The sequence below is a fragment of the Bombus impatiens genome, unplaced genomic scaffold, assembly GCF_000188095.3.
Source record: "Bombus impatiens unplaced genomic scaffold, BIMP_2.2 scf_0142, whole genome shotgun sequence".
NCBI lineage: Eukaryota > Metazoa > Arthropoda > Insecta > Hymenoptera > Apidae > Bombus > Bombus impatiens.
Window position 1 is genome coordinate 1,868,470 of NT_176561.1, and position 19,711 is coordinate 1,888,180.

General features: G+C 32.9%; 1 protein-coding gene across 5 annotated transcripts in view; it reads left to right on the forward strand.

The window, feature by feature from the left end:
• LOC100749473 (protein kinase C and casein kinase substrate in neurons protein 1) overlaps positions 1 to 19,711 on the forward strand; it is a 57,493-nt gene that overhangs the window by 23,307 nt on the left and 14,475 nt on the right. Inside the window, exon 1 of one of the 5 annotated variants that reach the window (XM_012382075.3) lies at positions 7,316 to 7,592. The exons of the other annotated variants lie outside the window; for them this stretch is intronic. The gene's annotated coding sequence lies outside the window, so the exon portion shown is untranslated. Of the gene's footprint in view, positions 1 to 7,315; positions 7,593 to 19,711 lie in introns of those variants that run through there. 5 annotated transcript variants of the gene reach the window in all.

The following is a 19,711-nucleotide window of genomic DNA, read 5'->3' on the forward strand; positions in this document are numbered from 1 at the left end:
TTCGTGTCACAGTAAGGGAAAAAAGAAAAAGCCCTCGACTGACTATCTTTGAACATCTCTATGTATAATACGCGACAAAACCGACGCTACGCGACGCGATAGTATTTATAGAGATTGAAACAATGTACGTCCACGTTATTAATAGCATCGAGTTTCTTCCTTTATCCTGTTAATTGTTCGCAAAGAAAAAAAAATAATTTACGGTTATTTTGCGTCGTTTTCAATGCATGTAATTGCGAATCATCCCGTTCGAGTACTTTTGATTTTAGGATACAAAATTAGTCAGAACTAAAATTACATATATTTTGATCGTCAAAAGAGGAGAATATTTTATGGGAGACTAATGGAGTGTAATTTTAAAATAAAATTCTGAATTAAAATGAATCGACAATCCTAAGACCAATCGATTGGATCAGAATTCCCTAAACTTTTATGACACGAAACCCCCTTTTGAGAACGATAAAGTTTAACGATTCACTCGAATATTACACGAAATGTAGGTAATTGCGAAGATTTGATTGATCTGCAATTTAAAATTGATTTGATATTACGAGCGGAGAAGCACTAGATAGAGATAGTAATTCGTCTTTGAATTGTTTATCTGACGATTCTCTATGAGTAAAACTCTTCTAATGAACATGTAAACTATCTTCACATTTTAATATTTAACGCATCTTCGCCAGTAGCTCACGAATCTATGGGTTAGATCAACTGGTATGTTCGTTTAATTCTTTAATCTACAAGCTCGCTGTACTCAACTCAGCAAAGAATACTCGAGGAAGAAAAGAAAGAATAAGAGAAAACTAGGAATGGACGTAACACCGCGTGCAATATTAATATCGACGTTTATACAGCGCACTGAGACGATGAGCGCGCGAGCGCGTAATTTACACTCGTCATTCAGACGGAGTACATCCTCATTAAACCGATCAGACTGAGTTTGCATGCATTACCTATATGAAGATCGCAGGACGGTTCAGAAGGAGACCGCACTCGAAACTGGCGAGTGCTCAATCAGGAAGCCTCATGGTCAACTTCCGCGATACACCGAACGCCGAAAAATAAATTATACATACGATGGAATTACCCGTCGTATTTGGAGCGGGAAACATCCCGTTGCCCCGTTCTTTTCCGCGGCTTTGCTGCGGAACAGTTAGATCATAGTTTCTGTTCCATTTGGCGGAACCGAAGTATCATTGTTCAGATATGCCATTGTAATAGTAGAAACATATACAGATTTATGAAAATATTCGAACACTTCTAGCTAGATACCACTAGTGACTGTATATTTTGTGTCTTATATGAAATAACTTGGAATTTCATTATATAGCACTATAATGACGTCTATCATGATTGTATTGGTCAAGTTTAAAACGAATCCAAAAATATATATAGAAATCACAAGATATATAGTATGGGTGTATATATATATGCATTTTTAGATTAGTTTCATGTTAAAATGGTTCCTTCTAAAAACACATTATATTTGTATTTATCTTTAGAATTTTCTTAATCTTAATAGTAATTTTACACGGATGTATATTATTGTATGTTGCATCTAGAGCTGTTGCACAAACGATTGTCACACTCGTACCTTCACCCTGTGAACGTGTAGTAAAGCTACAAAGTGTCTCATAACAACCGTTTCTTTTATGAGATTTACTTAGAGTCGGGGAGGAGTTGTTCTTGTCGTAGAGAAAACGAAGCCTGATGTGTAGTTCCGTGGTTCGGTTTTTCTTTTTAGAGAGTATTTCAGAATTACAGGCTTCTGTACTTGTGTCGGGGATGTATTTGACATCCAACTACATACCTCTTAGAATGCTGAAATTTGTAAGTTTCATTTTGATATTTATAGTAAGAATGAGGAATTACTAGGTTATTACATAAAACTTTATACAAACACTTCGACTATTATCCACTATTACGATACGACATAACACATGTTATGTACTCTCAGGCACAAACGAGTTAATAAATCAGTGCAACATATAATTTAAATAAATTAATTCTTATGTCTTTTCAAAGATGAAGCGCATACAATCTTGCAAGTTGATCAAATTTTATAGCGCGTAAACGTGTCTTCGTGCAATAAAAATCTACGAACCCAAGTTCCTTTCGCGAATGACGATCATTACTGAAGCTTCACACGATGTCGTAAAATGTCCAACACACAGAGTTCGGGCTCTTCTTCTTCTTCTTCGTCTATGAGAGTTCGTTAACCGTGGACATAGTACGAATCCGTGTATGTAAAGTGCAGAGGTACATAAGCGGTTCTCCTACCATGTGCAATATAATCATCGTCAGATTTATAACAGGATTGAACACAAATAGGGCCTCTCGAACCATCAAGCTACGACAGTCGAGGAAGCCAACCCCCTTTGTACGCTCTATTGGTAACTTAATCAATAAAGACAAGAAACGTAGTACGCTTTTTCCTTATACGACGACCCCACTTACAAATTAGAAAGGTGTCAATTGCTAGATTACTAAATGACAAAAATAAAAAGCGACGGAATAACAAATTCTCTTCTTCCTTTTTGAGGGGAATTTTCCTATTAGATTTACCGAATTTTCGATACTGCTATACGTTATAATTAAAAAAGAAAAAATGGTTTGTTATAGATACTTATAAAGTTACTCGTAAATTAACTAAGTGCCAATTACTAGTGGCAAAAATTATATATCACAAATATAGATCCACAAATTTGTGTATCGGATTTACTAAAATTATTGATCTAATTATAATTATAATTTATTATAATTATATTAATATATGTTATAATAGAAATATTATAAGAAAAGTGTACTATTACTAACATTTCAAAACATTTGCACTAATCTTACATTAGAAAACAAGAAAAGTTTCTATACAAACGTATATAATACAAGTGTACAAATCAGTACGTGTATAAAATACGAAAATTTCATAATAATATTTTCCTCCAAAATAGAGAAAACCTCTATCAACATCATGCTACGGAATAGGAAAGTGTGTATTATTTCTACTGAACAAAACCGGGGAAACCATTTATCTCAATTTCAACAACACGAGCTATTTCGCTGACGAAGATAATTCCCGAATTCGAAGAAAGCGTGCGCCTTTAGCTTACATAACAGTTAGCGAAATGCAACCGAAGCTTAATCAAACTGGACTAACACGCACGTGCTATGGATGCTATAATGCCGGCAATGTTGGTCAGGTTATCCGAAGCCAAGTAAATTCGTTACCATAAGCAGTTAGAAAGCTTGTTTCACTCAAAGGTTATTTTCCGTTTTTTTTTTATTCACTTTTACATTCAAATTTACTCCGTCTTATCTATCGTAATAAATCGCTGTGCTGATAATAATTTAAGCATCATAATATGATCACACGTGTTGTTCTACGACTCATTATTTTTCTGCCATTTGCAAACATGTAACAAAAAATGTTTTAAGCCGTCGAGGTGTCGAGTGTGCTACAAATGACGACAAAAAATGTCCGAAAACACTTTGTTTTCATAGCGAAATCAGGCTCACCTTAGGCAACATAAATAGGACCATACGTTGTATTTTTTCGTGAAATTGGATCTTGCGACAAATTCCAAAAGCATATTACACGATATTTTTACCAACTCGATATTACGTTTAATACTAGGTAGGTAATGGAAATAATATTTCATTCGTTGATACATTTTAGAATATTACATACGTGTCAGAAAGAGAGAATTACTGGCAGCGTGTAGTGTTATACGCCCAGACACTCTAATAACAGCAAGTCATTCAAACCTCTGCAAAAGAGCAAAATGTTGTATTATGGAAGGCGATATGCAATTTGAACAATTTGCAAGTGTACTGACATTATAAACCTGGTATCGAGTTTATATCATAAAATAAAATATCATGTAGTATGCTTTTTAATTTGCCGTTAAGTTTCCTACACTTTCATAAAGAAAAACAACATATGGTCCTATTTATGTTACCCAAGCTGACCTTGGTTTCGTTCTGAAAATAAAGTATTTTCGGGATTCTTTTTATCGTCATTTGCAGTACACTCGACGCTATTAAAGTACTGTTCAAAACACTTTTTATTACGTGGCGGCAAATGACAGAAAAATAATCGCGTTATAGTGAACACTTGTGTATGTACATAGATTATTACAAAAAGTTATTCGTTTCATAATAATGATATCAACCGTGAAATATCTATAAATATATAAGTTTAAGAAAATTATATTTCCTCAGTATATGTTTAATGAATCTATCAGATAAATTTTCAAGAATATTTTACTGTTTGATATTTGCCATTAATAATCGATGATAGTAGTTGATTTGTGTGACTAGATGGTATTAGGTGGAAAGGGGGAAATAAAACTTTTATTAATATAATACAAATTTTAAACAGTCGAAGTACAAAAATTTATTACATAATTCAATTATTTCCTATATACATATGTTTCATATAAACTATTCTTATAATAAAGATTTATATTTTCCAATGATTTTTGACTACATGGCTGTTAAAGTTTGTTTTTATGCCTTACAACATAAAGCTTCGTGATCAAACGATAGCCAGTATGAATAACAAATATCAGGTCTACATGATTCAACAAAAGTTACGTTTATTTAAACAGTTAATTCAGCTTGCTTTACGTCATATTGTAAAGTACGATATATACTGCTATTAACAGTAATCACGGATCGAAGTTCACTATTCTCTTTTAATTATCTCCTTATGGAAATATGGTAATGTTCTTTTTAATTTGATAGCCTGTATGTTCACTGATCCGTAAAATTAATTGTCAAATTAAGACATTAAAACACTGTTATTAGTTATTCTAAATATGATACGTATCTATCTTTATCATTTTCAAAAGATCATAAATTCAATTTATATCATTCATAATTGCTTGGAAAAAATTAACCATCCTTGACCGATTTGCGATATAGAGGACGCATATAACGCCGTGGGGCTAATTAGCGGTGTAAGCAAATAAATTTTTACGATGAAGGAGTGGTAGTTACGCAGGCTCTCTTCTGTTCTTAATCGATTAGCGGTTAAAGCGTGCGCCAGACCTTCGGCCATAGCAATGTTGGTTTCGCCTGTAACACTGGGGACTCATCGACTCGTCATTTTATTGCTTTGGATCAATTGCGTAGATTGAAGAATCGTGTGTCATTTGGAATTCAACATTCGATTTAATTCAATGAGTTTTACGTTGTTAATTTTTATAGGAAATTGTTTTCTTCCAACTTAATCTTGTTGCAACATTTGGATTCCGTTTTTTACCTCATCATAATTCTTTTTGGTTAAGAAATTTTGCAACTATTTGTAGAAGAACGTACTTTATCCTTTTACTAAAAATATTTGCTTCTCCTAAAATTAAAGATTTTGTTTCCTTTTTTTTTTGTATATATATTTGGAACTTAATTTCTTGAAAGCAATTGTCAATAAAAATTGGAATGTATTACATTGAATAGATGAATCTTGATGTAGTGATTATATTTTAGAAGTCTGAAAAATCTTAACTTCAATAAGAATTGTTAATAAAGATATTTGAATAAAAGACAGTAAATATTGCAGCATGTAAAAAAGAGTTACTCAACCGCATTAACACTTCCATTAGCATCGTAATTATCACTCGTAGTGATAAATGGGTCGAACAGTAGTTTTCAAGTTTCAAACACGTATGATTAATGACATATTTTCAACTTTACTTTTATTGTGAATAACATACAGTATATGAACATAAATCCACCATTATCGGAAACATGTTTTGATATAAAAAATTAAAAAATGGAGAAATAGGAAGTATCTTGAAATCTTCCGAATGTCATCGCCTAAAAAAAGAATTTCTTTCGATCTACCTTATCTTCCCCGGAAAAAAGCACAAAACTTTTATCTCTCCCCGTTTTTTCTCCGCAAGTACGAATATCAATCTACGACAGCCTGATAAGGCCACTCACTTTGCTCCATAAATTTTTAAACACCTCGCGTGTGACTCAGTAAGTCCACAATCATTCTTCCGCAAACGCACAGACTTATACAGGTATTCAACTTTTAACGCTTCTTATATGTTTAAGATTCATGCTGTATACTAATTTTTTACTAGCTATACATTTGTAGACTATCTTTTGTCATTTTTATAATTTGCATATACATGTCCAAATTTGTTTCAATCTAGCTGACATTCAGATGTTTTCAAAATGTTACAAACTTGTATCTTCCGCATAACCCGCTCTCGAGACATATGAACTTACAAATTGAAGCGAGTAATACAAGGAATTAGCTGAATTGACTGCTCGGAACTGACCGAGTGTTTTAGAAACGTTGGAAAACTGCGTATTAAGATTATGACTATGAGAAATTTTCTTTTTGTGTCTCTGCGGTGTACACCGTGCGACGTTAATGCTGGCGACATGTCGAATTTCAACGTTCATATCTCGATAACAGATGGTGCGAAAGACACGAATTGGAAACGTGTTTTGGAAACGTCTCAATGTCAGCTAGCAAGAGCACGTAATAAAAAGACAGTTTCCCGTTAAAAAATTGTAATATGCTTCACAGTACATTTCAAAGTTTGACATGGGTACAGTATATGTCCCCGTTGATTTCATGCAACCTTTGTCTGAAACATTTTTTCGTATCATTCGTATTTTTCCATGTGTTTGAGCGTTCACGGTTAAACATGACTGTATATATATATTTATACTGTATACCTATTTATCTATCTATATATATACATACGATATATAATTGTATATTAAATGCACGCAAGATATAATGTTATAATTCTGTGTTATACATACAACGTTAAATCTATGGTAAATGTCCAAATATTAGGTTGTCCGAAAAGTTTCTTTCGTTTTATAAGAAAATAATAGATGCACAACATTTTTTGTTTTATATTATTTTATAGAATTATGTGTAATCCATTTTGTTCTATTGAAATAAATGTAACAGGAATATAAAACAAAAAATGTTACGCATCCATTATTTTCTTATAAAACGAAAAAAAAAACTTTTCCTACTTACCTAATATTTACCAGTATATGTGATTATCTCCAACCTAATATTTTTAGTAAGTCGCTATATATATTTCACGAAACTAATCTCAAAGTCATTAACGTAAAATCTTTTAAAAACATATGAATTTGCTGGTAGCTAGATGTGATTAAATCATAGAATACAGTATGAGGTGTTAGCTATTATTATCGTTTCGACTAATTGCATGTCCTTTCTGGCGAACATATAACACAACATTGCATCGTGTGCGTATTGCTTTTTCCACTCTCGTTGAGCCTCGGAGGTAGTCGAGTTCTGGAGAGAGGAACGTCGTCAGTTCAGTCAGTCGAGTCAGTTTACTTTGAACCGTCGCGTCGTACAGTGTGGATTTCCTTCGCGTTCTCTCAGTCGACGCGTTATTTATAAACTTCGCCGTCGATTCATCAGGCTTTCTCAAACCGACCGAAAGTATGCGGTGATTTCAGTGGCGCATTTCAGTGTCGCGTTTCAATGATATCGAACCGGTGCCGTAATTCCGTTCTGTTGGTATAAATTAAGAAAATTGTTCCGTTTCACGAGGATCGTTGCTCAACCATGCCATCCAGGCAAGGTAAAAATCCTCTCTGTTGTATACTTACTACCGTCTTCTTGCGTATTAATGTATGTACATACTTTGCTGCGCGTGCGACGGACTATCGTGACGAATGGAAACGTGCAAGATTTAATTAGCGTGTCGTTTATGGGCATATAGGGTGTTTAGCATAGAATTAATTATTTTAACAGTGTTTTTATACTTGATAAAGTGAATATTTGAAAGTTGTATACTTACTATCGTCTTCTTGATGAATGGAAACGTACAAGATTTAATTGAAAAATTCTTTGCGGGTATAAATATATATAGGGTGATCTAAAAATCAGTCCTCCTGATTTTTCAGATAGTTCTGATTTACGGACAAATGAATGTTTTGAACAAAATTTAATCAACTTTCAATCGACTGCAAATTGCAGTATGAAGAACTTTTTAATATTGCAACTTTATAGTCGATTGAAAGTTGATTAACTTTTGTTCCAAACATTCTTTTGTCTATCGATTGGAAGTATTTAAAAAATCGGGGGGGGGGGACTAATTTTTAGAACATCCTGTGTATATAGGGGAGTCCAAATATAGAATTAGTTAGTTTGAGGATGTATTTATACTTGATGAATTGAGTGTTTAAAAGTTGTATATTTACTATCATTTTTTTATACACTGTTGCACATGTGACTTTTGATTTGTGGATCTACAAGACACAGCCGAATAACACGAGAAAGCCGACACGACGTGATTTGTTATGGAAAAATAAGAAAATAACAAAGAATACAAATTTCTCATTTTTGGTTTAGTTTTCGAGAAAATCGAGTTTGAAAACTTGAACATACTTGAACATAGCTAATTACTATGATATGGATATGAGTAAACAATCAATAGGATGTTATTGTAGAAGCGAAAGTAAGTAAAACATATGAAATGCAATTTTTTCGTTTGACGCTTTATTTTCAAGAAAATAGAGTCCGAACATGTTTATATTCGACTTATTTTCACACGTAGAATGACCTCCTGTCGATTATTTAATCCTCTGTAATCCGGAATTAGCCATGTTCGTGTATACTTCATAAATTTTCAAAATCGATTTTCTCATAAACTAACCCGAGAATGAAAAAAGTTTTATTCTATATTTTTTTTTTATTTTCCTACAAGGAATCATGTTCTGCACGCTTTTACATGTTATTCGGCCACATCCTCTATAAGGTGTCCCCACATAGAAATAACTACAGCGATGTATATTTTATATTATGATAAATTTATCGAACGATTCACACGACAGAACAAACACGAACGTAGAAATGCGGAGCATGGCTGTAAAGTGTGCGCACACGGAATGTTCCAAGTATTTACGTATAGGGGAGTGAATCAAGGATACGCTTCGATAACTGGATGCATTGTTATGTGCGCAACATCCTCGCTTATATAGGGTGTTCCAGTAATCCCAGTATAATAGGTAAGGGGATGATACTTAGTTAAGAAAAGATATGTCAAAAATATAGAATAAAATTTGTTCATAAGACGCTTCATTTTTGAGAAAATGGAATTTGAAAATTAATGAAGTACGTGCTTCAGCCCTAGCGATATTTCTTTACATTTGTATTCGTTTGTAAGTGAATTAATATGGAATACGCATACCATGCGTTGCTGAAGGATAATGACGCGTATCAATTCTTCGAAAGCTTGATTCTAAATTCCGGTATAGTGTGCGGATTACGTTCACGCGAGCGAAAATAAAATAGAAAAAGGGGAAATTACACTGTAAGGATGAGGTAGACGCGTCCAGAGACTGCATTTCCTTTGCGAAGGATACAGTTAATTTCGAATGTAGCCTAGTAGAGGAGCATGGCTAGCGGTTTACCATAATTCAACGAGAAAGAAAAACACAGACTCGGATATGCTCCCGGCTTATTTAAAATGCTACCTCCGTTATGGTTGTCGGTCGGTTAGCTTCGTTTTAGAAAGATATTAATTATAGTGCTAATTATTGTAACCGCGTGCAATGCTTATTCGTTATTGTATTTAATCGTGGAAATACGATATTCCATTGGATAATAAAAAAATTGCGATTCCTCTGTGTTTAAGAAAGCACAAAATAAAATTCAAATGTTTATCATTTACAATAAAATCATATATCATACTATTATCTGTACTAATAATAATAGATTACACTAATTATTAAATTAATTATCATGGAATATTTCTAATATGTAGTAGCTTATGTGAAATAATTATAAAAAGAAGTTATCGTCAATCAATCATAAAACAAATATTCCATTGTATCATCATGCATCATACACATTAAAAGGTACTGAAAACACAAGACAACTTAGTATTCATAGATTTTAACAATTCTTTACAAATTAATATCTTAAGAACAAAATTAATCTAAAACTAAAGCGAAAAAGTTAAAGATGTAATTCAAGAATAAAAGTCGTTAGATTTCATAAATTCTATAATTAAGTTTAACTCAAAATCGTCCTTATTCGAATAATTCCCATTAATGAAAAGAGAAACGTAGTGTGCAGAAGGTGAAGAGTGGTAAACAGCCAATTATCCAGGTTTTTGAAATACCTCAAAGTTGCTCGAGTGACAAACACACCGCGTATAAGTTGGTAATTTAAGGAAGTTGTAAAGGGACGAGAAGCTTGGCACGATGAATGCTGCAACACGTTAACCTCCCTGTTTCGTTATTTTCGTATGTTATTACGTGTGCAGACGCGTATTACGGATGCGCTTCGTTACACAGTCGCGCACGCTTGCTCTTCGAATATTCTCCCTTATGCATCTCTTCTTCCTTCCCTCCTCGTCTTTCTTTTTTTCTTTTTCCTTTTTATTGCGAACGCAAGCATCCTTTTCGTTTTATATTAAAGACGGTTTTGATTTAATCAAGATTTGAAGAGTATGAGAGATCGTTAGTTCAAGTAGTACCGAATAATTGTCTAATCAATGGTGCATGAAACTCATTTGATTAAATTTTCTATAATTTAGCAGTAGAACTATCAAAGCGATCGGAGTGAGCAATTTGTAATTTTTCATAGGTATTTAATAGATTTAGAACATCAGTGTTTAATTTCCTGTAGAAACGTTAGAGATATAGATTATCAGTTTCTAGCATTTCATAGAGACTTTATAGGTTATCAATCTCTATTTTTCCATAGAAACGAGATCGAATGTTTCTTTCTGAAACTGTTTGTGAATGATATCGTCCAAGTTCGATTCAGGTCGACATTAGCGGTTAATCAAGCTCTCACGATGCCCTAATACTGATTATTAACCTTGGCTTTTCTCGACTACGAGCTAATTCGATCATCGCTCATGGAATAATCGCTCCCCCTGTACTAGGGATCTGACCCTGTGTATAGGCAGGGTGATGTTAATTACCAATATCTACAGTGACTTTAACAAGCAAAACATAAAAACATAGCCTCCAAACGATTCGACAAATGAATAGAACAGTACCCGTGGTTTCAAAAGAATTTTCGAGTTTTTCTGCGTTATCGCAATTTCGGTTGCAAGCGAAGTTGTAAACGTTTCGTGGCTGACTGATTCACGTAAATTTCGTCGGAGCACCGGTTAAAATGAGATCTCAGCGACGAGGCAACTTGACTGCCTAGAGATGAAACATGGCACTGAAATTTGTCGGAATCTTTACGCCCCGAATATTTCAAGTCTTTTCCTGTGTCACTCCACTCGCTATTCTCATCCATTTTCCAAGCTTTTGTTGGAATTTCAGTTACCCGAAATTTACTTACTACTCGCGATGAAAAGAATTCGGAAAACAAGAAGTGGCTTGACAGAAAATTGGTATAATAAGACATCGAGCTTTATGAAAAATACTATAATATTCTCATTTAACTCGATAAATTCATATTTACTACTGCGATTCTGGGTTATGATACTCTTCATACAAAATTCGCTCATTTTGTTGTCAAACAAATTTCAACAAGAGCCATGCACGTTATTCCATCGATAAAGTTATAAGTTTGAAATAATACATTATTAATGATAAAGGAAAAGGAAGAAGCAATAATCATCTTTACAACAATATTCTTTTTAAAACTTCAATGAACTTTAGACTTCAATTGTAGTGATGCAATTGAGATACGTCACTTTTGATGTAAACCAACGAGAGCAAACATAACGTTGCTACAACGGTACAAGTGTCTTCGTGTTAGTATTTTAATTAGCCGGAAACTTATTTAATACTTACGATGAAAGGAATTTGGAAAACAGGAAATGGCTTGGAAGAAGGAGAAAAAGAGAGAGGGATAATTGTAATAATCATGGCTTCTCTATTCAGCCTCTTGGCCAGCAACTCGTGATTTGTCATACTACGGTGCTTCGAGTAATTAAAGGATCGACTAATTAGATGATCTTATCCTTAGTAGTACTGTATCTTGTTTAAGCTTTTGAGGGCTTTCCAAAGATTACTCGAAAGTAATTCTACGATTGTTTTAGTTGTGTTCAGTTGAACTTCTATAATATGGTTTGCATCAGATAAAGAATTAAATAAAATTTGCTGTAATTACTCTCATTGCAAGTTGCATGAATAAAGCTGAAAAGAATAGACAACGATTGTAAACGAAGACAAAAATTGGCATAGCTACACAAAGTTGCATACATCCTTCAATTCAAGAGGCTGTGTTTCCGAACAAAAGAGCTTTTTGTCAAGACTTGTTTTACCATCGATCCGGACTCAAATCCTTTCTTTTCGTTCAGAACCCTCGTTCGCGATCTATACACATAAACCCTGCCCTGTACTATTTTTATTCGACGATTTCTCTCTCACATCTTTTTACAGTGCATTACTTCCTGTTCCTCTCTTCTTGTTCATAGAACCTTTACGATAAATCAATGAAAAGAAATTTCGCAAGTCATTTAATCATAGATAGTAAATGGTAATAAATATGGAAAACACGAATTGCGTTGGTTTCATGTGAATTTTTTATTCACGCTACGCGGAACACTGATGAATTGTGATTACAATCTTATATTTCTAATGCATATTTTATAATATTTCCGATGTAATGAATATAATTATTTTTTCGAAAGGAACGATAACGATATAATGTATAAAATGTGTTACACGATAAGACGACTACCTTTTTTATTTATTCCCTTACATCCGATTGATCGAAGAAATTTGCACCTATAAGTCTTTTGTATCTTATATGCATTTGCATATTTCAGACTTACACAGCGTGTAATTGTAAGTATCAAATTCCATTGAATATAAAATAAAATCTAATTATGTATCAGTTAATGAAATCATGATTACTGTATCTCCATGGGTTAATATTAGGAAACTCAGTTATTTCTAATGTAATTAAAAAATTATTTGCTTAAAAAATGACGACATGTCCCATATGAAAATTTGCTAATCTCCAAGATAATACTATGTATTTACATTCTCTTAATTACGATAGCTAATATAAAGCTAGCACCTATATCTATGATATAAATTTATTGATTTATCACTCCATAGGCAAATTCAGTAAATTTTAGATTATACCGTAAGATTATTAAAAATTCGATATCTTTATAGGTATATAAAGTTTTAGTGTATTAAGTATAGGATTCTGCGGTCACGACAGAGCAAAGAGTCAATTTGATCAAGAGTCCTTGTTTACTTTTTTCTTCTATATAATTCTGTTGCTCGACAAATATTTGTAGGATTTTGAAACGTAGTGACGTAACCTACCACAACACAACTCTGAACAATGTATGACGTCATGACCTAAAGGGTTTCTTGTCCAAGGCCAATGGGAGAAGCTTGGCCTAATTGCAACGTTGTATCTTAAATTCTGAAAAGAATACTTCTAACAAACATTCTGACTTTCGTCCTTGCAATTCTAGGTAGACTCAAGAGAAAAAAAATCATTTTCTTTTGAAGTTTCTTTTGTTTTATTAGGAAATAATAGCTCCACAACATTATTTGTTTTATGTTATTTTTTCAAATTATGTATGATCCATTTTGTTCTATTGCAATAAGAAGAAACTTTTGAGACAACCTTAATACGTTATATTATATATATCATATCTTATATTATATCATTTTTATTATATAAAATAGGTATTTTTCCTTTTATTATCGATATATTAGTCTTTCTTCTTTATATTGAAATTTCTTAATAGAAATAATTTGTAAATATATTTATAAAGAATGACTTAATTTATAAACGAAAAATGTAGAATTAATCTTTCTTAGAATTTTTCTGGTATTAGTTTCTTCTTTTGATATTAAAATTAATTTGTTTGTGATTATTAATCTTCGAGGAGAGAAAATTATAATGGCTGAAAATCTGGGATATACATTCTTCTTCGGACGTTTAAAAATCTGGCAATTTATCTAAAAGCTTTCGCATTCAGCCTCTAAAGTAACTCAAAAGTGTAAACAAAACTGGAAAATAGCGGAGCATTATATCGCAACGTTTCCTACACACATATAATTGAAAAATGAGATATTCAAAATTAAGTTTTGCTGTGAATATAATTGGAAAAATATCTTTTTAAATTAAATTTCAATTATGAATTTATAACTTGTCTAAAATTATCGAACGATAATTTCTGCGTTATGCAACGTCTAATACGATAAATTGACGTTAATTTGCTGATTTATCGAAATTCAATATTGGTCTTAACCTACATCTATATTTAGGGAATTACTCTGTGCTCTAGAGTATAAGATAAAATATTGGCTAAATTATTAAGTCACTAAGTTACTAAATTATTAAATTTCGGATTAATGGTACAAAATTTTTTCACTCAGAATAATTTATTAAAGATTATTGTAATATACATAAGTACATTGTAATATATAATTACTAATCATTAAATTACTAAGTTAGTAAATCGTTAAATGTTAGCTCAATGTCGACGATGAATTATAATAATCTTCTCCATTTCAAAGAGTTTCCTCGATCGCAATTAAATTCTTTATAAAACTTTCGATGTACAATAGACACACTTTACTTTCAATCTCTTTATCAAAGCAAGGAACAAAACGCATTAGCCCATTTATTTCGATCGTGCCGTAAAATTGACTGTATTATACGGATACCGCACATAAATTCAAGGACGTAATGAAAACCGTAACCAGGTCGATCTCCAGTAACCTCGTGTCGACGACAAATTACTATTTGCAATCTTTCATTGCCAAACGCTGCGATTTCAATAATTAGCAAATTGAAACTTATTAAGCCTCTATCATAGTTATCAATCTTCGTTTATTATCATTCATTCCATTTAATAATTCATTATTTATATAGCGCCAGAAATACGTAGGTAAGCGTTGATTAAAATAAGGATAGCTGATACTGAAAGCAAATACGTACCATAAAATCTACAAATTTTATTTTCTATTTACTTTATGTTTCTTATAATATCCACATCTTTCAAAAAGTCTTTCAAAAAATATTCCTCCAGTTTTATTTCACTCTTTTTCCTTTAAAAAGTAGATATTTCTTCCATTAGAAATTGTTGTTTATTTACCGAAATGTTTCTTTCTTTCGATATAAATTGCCTCATTTCCCTGATACGACTAAAAACTAGGCGATCGATAAGATGATGAACCGAAGGGAAAAATTTCTCGGTGTCTGCCGAGTATGTTGACCCGCGTTGGTTCGTTGAAAGCCATCAGACTACCCAGAAGATGATTCCATGAATGACACACTCACACGTTCACACCGTTTGCGAATCTATTTCACTTGGTAAGGGTATTGAAAACATGAATTGCTTGACGTGTTGCTACAGAAAGAAGCTCATTTTCCTACACAATCATGTTGCCGGGCCTCTTTGAGACGCTCCAGAGAACTACTTCGAGGAACCAGTTAAGAAGTTCCAGGCGAGAGGTCAACTCGCACCCTATTTCCTCTAAAGTACACTATCGTTCATAAGTATTACATCAGAACATCTGTTGGTTTCATAATATACACGTGGTAATTGAAAAAATCAATCAGCCAGAATTTTTTACTTTTGAACAATTGGCGAAAATTTGTGTTTAGGTCTTAGACTAAGTTTAGAACGTTTACATTCATTAAAATGTGCTTATACACGTAGATACAAGTGTTTATTGATTTTGTTATTGGATTAAAATGAAACATGTTCCTGCATAGTAAGTTGGGAAAATTGATCGTAACATAGTATCGTGTGGTTACGTAACACAAGTGTTTCGTAAAATATCGACAACCTGTCGATAGCTGTCAGTCACGTAGAAGTGAGCATCATTTTGTAATAGAAAATATTATCTTACTTGCTGAAGCTTTCCACATAAATTGGACATTTCAATAAGAACGAACTACATGTATATGTGAAACGAAATCAAAAAATTTCTTTTGATTATAAATTAAGCCTTTGCATCAAATCGATATTAATAAATGATAAATAACTGTGATATTTTACGCGTTTACTCGAAATTTAAAGATACAGAGGTACAAAAAAGAGAATGTATGTACTACACGAAACTATATAAAATATATAAAACGAGTCTTTCTACTTAAATTGTATTTCTATAGTTATGTTCATAAAAATATAAATTTCCATAAAAATTCGCAGTTTGATAATAAAAATCTTTATTGTTGGCCAATCAATCACCTATTGTCGAATCAACTACAAAAGACCCATGGTTCTTCTTTAGCACGTTGGCATCACGTACAAAAATTGACAAGTTTCAAGAAACAAAATTTCAGTCCTAACGAAGAACCACACCTCTGTTCAGCAGACAGCATGTTAACAAACTGCTACGTATTCTTCCATCAGAATATTTCTAGAATCATGAAACAGTTCATATTTTTATACAATGTCATCGTTCTTGCTCCTATAAATGAAGATATAATTACAATTGGAGAATTAGGTCAGAAAGATATTTCTTCTCGGGCCGAAAAGATGAGGACGAAGCGCATAGTTGGTTCCAAAAGGAATTCGATACACGTAAAGTTCTTACTTCTTCCTCGGCAATTCGTGTACGAGGTTGCTTTTAAGGCCATCCATTTCCTCGGTTGTTGTATTCCCAGCATTGTTCTTGCTGCATCGCGACACAAATTCCCGCCAAACAGATTTCTGATCTCTTGCTATTGCTCGTGCCTTAATGAACAATCTGTTTAAAAGTAGTTTGCCTCTGTCCTTTCTCTTGACAACAGTTTCAAGCTGTTAAGGACCAAGCAACAGTTCATCATAATGTTACGCGTACTTCAATTTCTTTAAATTTCATAAAATTGTAGAATTTCGATGGAAGAAACGGCGATGACAAAAGTATTAAGCAAATCTTTCGAATTCTCCTTCAAAGCTACGACGTTAAAGCGCGGAATTCGATAATGTAAAATGATTGAAAAAGATTTGCAAGCGAAATGTTGTGTAAACAGCGTTGGCTTATAATGGATTAAGATGAAATGTAATGTTTTAAATGATAATATAAAAAGCATGATTATCTGCTTAGATAGAGAAAGAAATCTCGTGCATTCCGATTGATTGCACTTACCTTAATCGAAAAATCATGATAAGAAAAATTAGGTAATGTGCCTCTTTTGTTGCTTTTACGGAAATGTACCCTAATGTACTGTACATGACTTGTTTAAGAAAAACACTTGAATAATGTATATTGGAAAATGTTCTACGATGTGTATATAATCCGAAGGTTGCCTTATCGTTAACCGACGTTTATCTGCAGGTTTTAAATGGATTTTCCTTGGAAATTTATTTCGTATGTGTAGATATCGACACAAAATAAAGACTTTACTTGTTAATTTATAAATATATGTTACCCTGAATAATAATAGATAGTAGATTCATGAATGTGGATAATAGGGATTATTTAAAGAACTATCCGTTTTTAAATCAGTCTTTAAATATCACAAAGAATTATCTTATATTTTTGCTTAACGTTTCACACCACAGTTTTCTACAGGTTACGGAAAGTAAATATTCCTTCCTATAGTGTAATTATGTACTTTACAAAGAGAAAGGTGAATACACGTAAAACTCCTTTTATCATACTCATGCCATAGACACTACATAAAAATAACATTCTTGTGTAACCACATCAACATTGACTACGTTATTTTTATATAAAACTATGAACTTTGTTTGTCTCGTTGTTATCGAGACCGATTATCACAATCGAGGTTGTCGACGCTACTCTCTATATGTTTCATTTGTTAAATAAACTATTTAGTTAAACAACTAATGATACTGCGTGTACATATTGATTTTGATATTGAGAATTTTATTCTCGGTTATTTTGTTTTATTATGTCAGATTAAAATAAGAATTATCAATTTCGGAATTTCGAAAATTTTAGAATAAAACTGTTACAATTTTATTTCATCGTTTATAAATCGCCTTAAAATAATTCACGTTAGTCACATTTATTCGTACCTTTCAATGTTATCGACATTCTTTATCGTGATCGTAACACACAAAACACAGACATTCCAACACGTTTCTGTCGAGTATGATGTCACTAATATGGAAGATGATCGAAAAAAAAATAGCCCGATCAAAGATGAACTTTTCTCCGCTTTTTACCAATCAACGATGAATCATGTATATTTTAAATAGCAATAAAGGAGATCGTAGTTACTTATCCTTCCATCTCGGTAAAATATCATAGCTTTTTATATTGAGATGTCGGGTTAAAAATTTTAAAAATTCGGAGACAAATGATGTACCAGTGAGAGAAGATCAAGCAAATGCAATCATGTTTTTACTCTTGGGCGCAAGCTGATAATCGTGACATAATGAAACAAAACGAACGTGGTGATTCATCTGGAATTGTTTTTCATCGACTGTTTTTTTTTCCTTCTTTTCTTTCTTCATAGTCGATTATGTAAAGACGATGATTAATCGTTGACGTCCCAGCGTCACGAGACATCGATCTATCAACGAATTGCATTTCGTGTGTTTTTAGTCTTTCCAGTTAAGTTTACAAGCGGAGTTTACTTTCTCTACTTTTACATTTATTTTCCTTATTAACGTTTAATTGGTCTTACGCAATGGAAATTAATGCAGTTGGGGCTTATTCAACTACTTTATTTAGTTATATTGGGAACAAAGTAATTAAGGATCGGAATTTTCCAGACAAGTAGACTTTAAGAGGAAATGACAAAAGTCGGAATATTTTGTCTTCATGGTTCGTGTGAAATGTACATATATTATTTATTTCTAAATTAATATCATTAATATTGTATAAGTGTAAAAAATTAACAGCTTGAAATCGCTAAGAAATGCGCAATATCACAAAATCATTAATTATTCATAAAAGCCAATAAATTGAATTGTTCAAAATCTTTCCAGATAAGTCTACATTCTTTGAATAACTCGTTTAACCAAATTTTTCCACAATTTTAACTACATCTCTGTCAATCAACCGCCAACAAGCTCATTCCTAATCTGTCACTCATCTGAAATGAAAAAGAAACACTGAACAGAAGTCGACAAGCAAACAAAGAAAAACACGAGATCGAGGAAGCCAGTAAAAAGAAGCGAAAGGACGAAAAATGTTAAAGAAGAAGCATAAACCGCGGAATGCTGCCAGGCAAGAGGATCGAAAGGCCTTTAAGCTCCACGCGGAGGAGGAGAAGGTCGGATCAAGGCTTCGTGGAGTTCGATTTTCGGTGTCTCGAGCGAAAAACAGATGAACCAAATGGTTTCCTGTTTCGACTCTCACGCGAGAATTCTGTGTGTATGTGAGCGCGTGCAGTTCAGAGCGTGACGAGTAGCGATGGGCTTAAGTACGTCGCAAATAGATTCAAGCATCGATCATCTGGTCTTAAATCCTGTAAACCATGGCAACATTTATAGGCTGAGACAGACCCACTTTCGTCAAATTTTTTTCCCGGTCCACGCGAAGATTACACGGAATGTAATTGCAGTCGAGAATTAATCGATAAGCAATTCAAAATTACTTTAACATAGACCTGCGGAAAACTAAACAGAAACAGTAATTCTCACGCGATCTTTAACTTACAATCGTTCGTCCGACGATTCTCGATGAGTAAGAGTAAAACTCTTTCAATGAACATGTAATTACTCCCATATTTTAGTATTTAACGCGATTCGTACTTTGGGAATCCACGCTTTATACTAATTTATAGAGCTATTCGCGAAAGTATCTTCACGTTTACCATAAAAGATTTTTATGCTTTTGT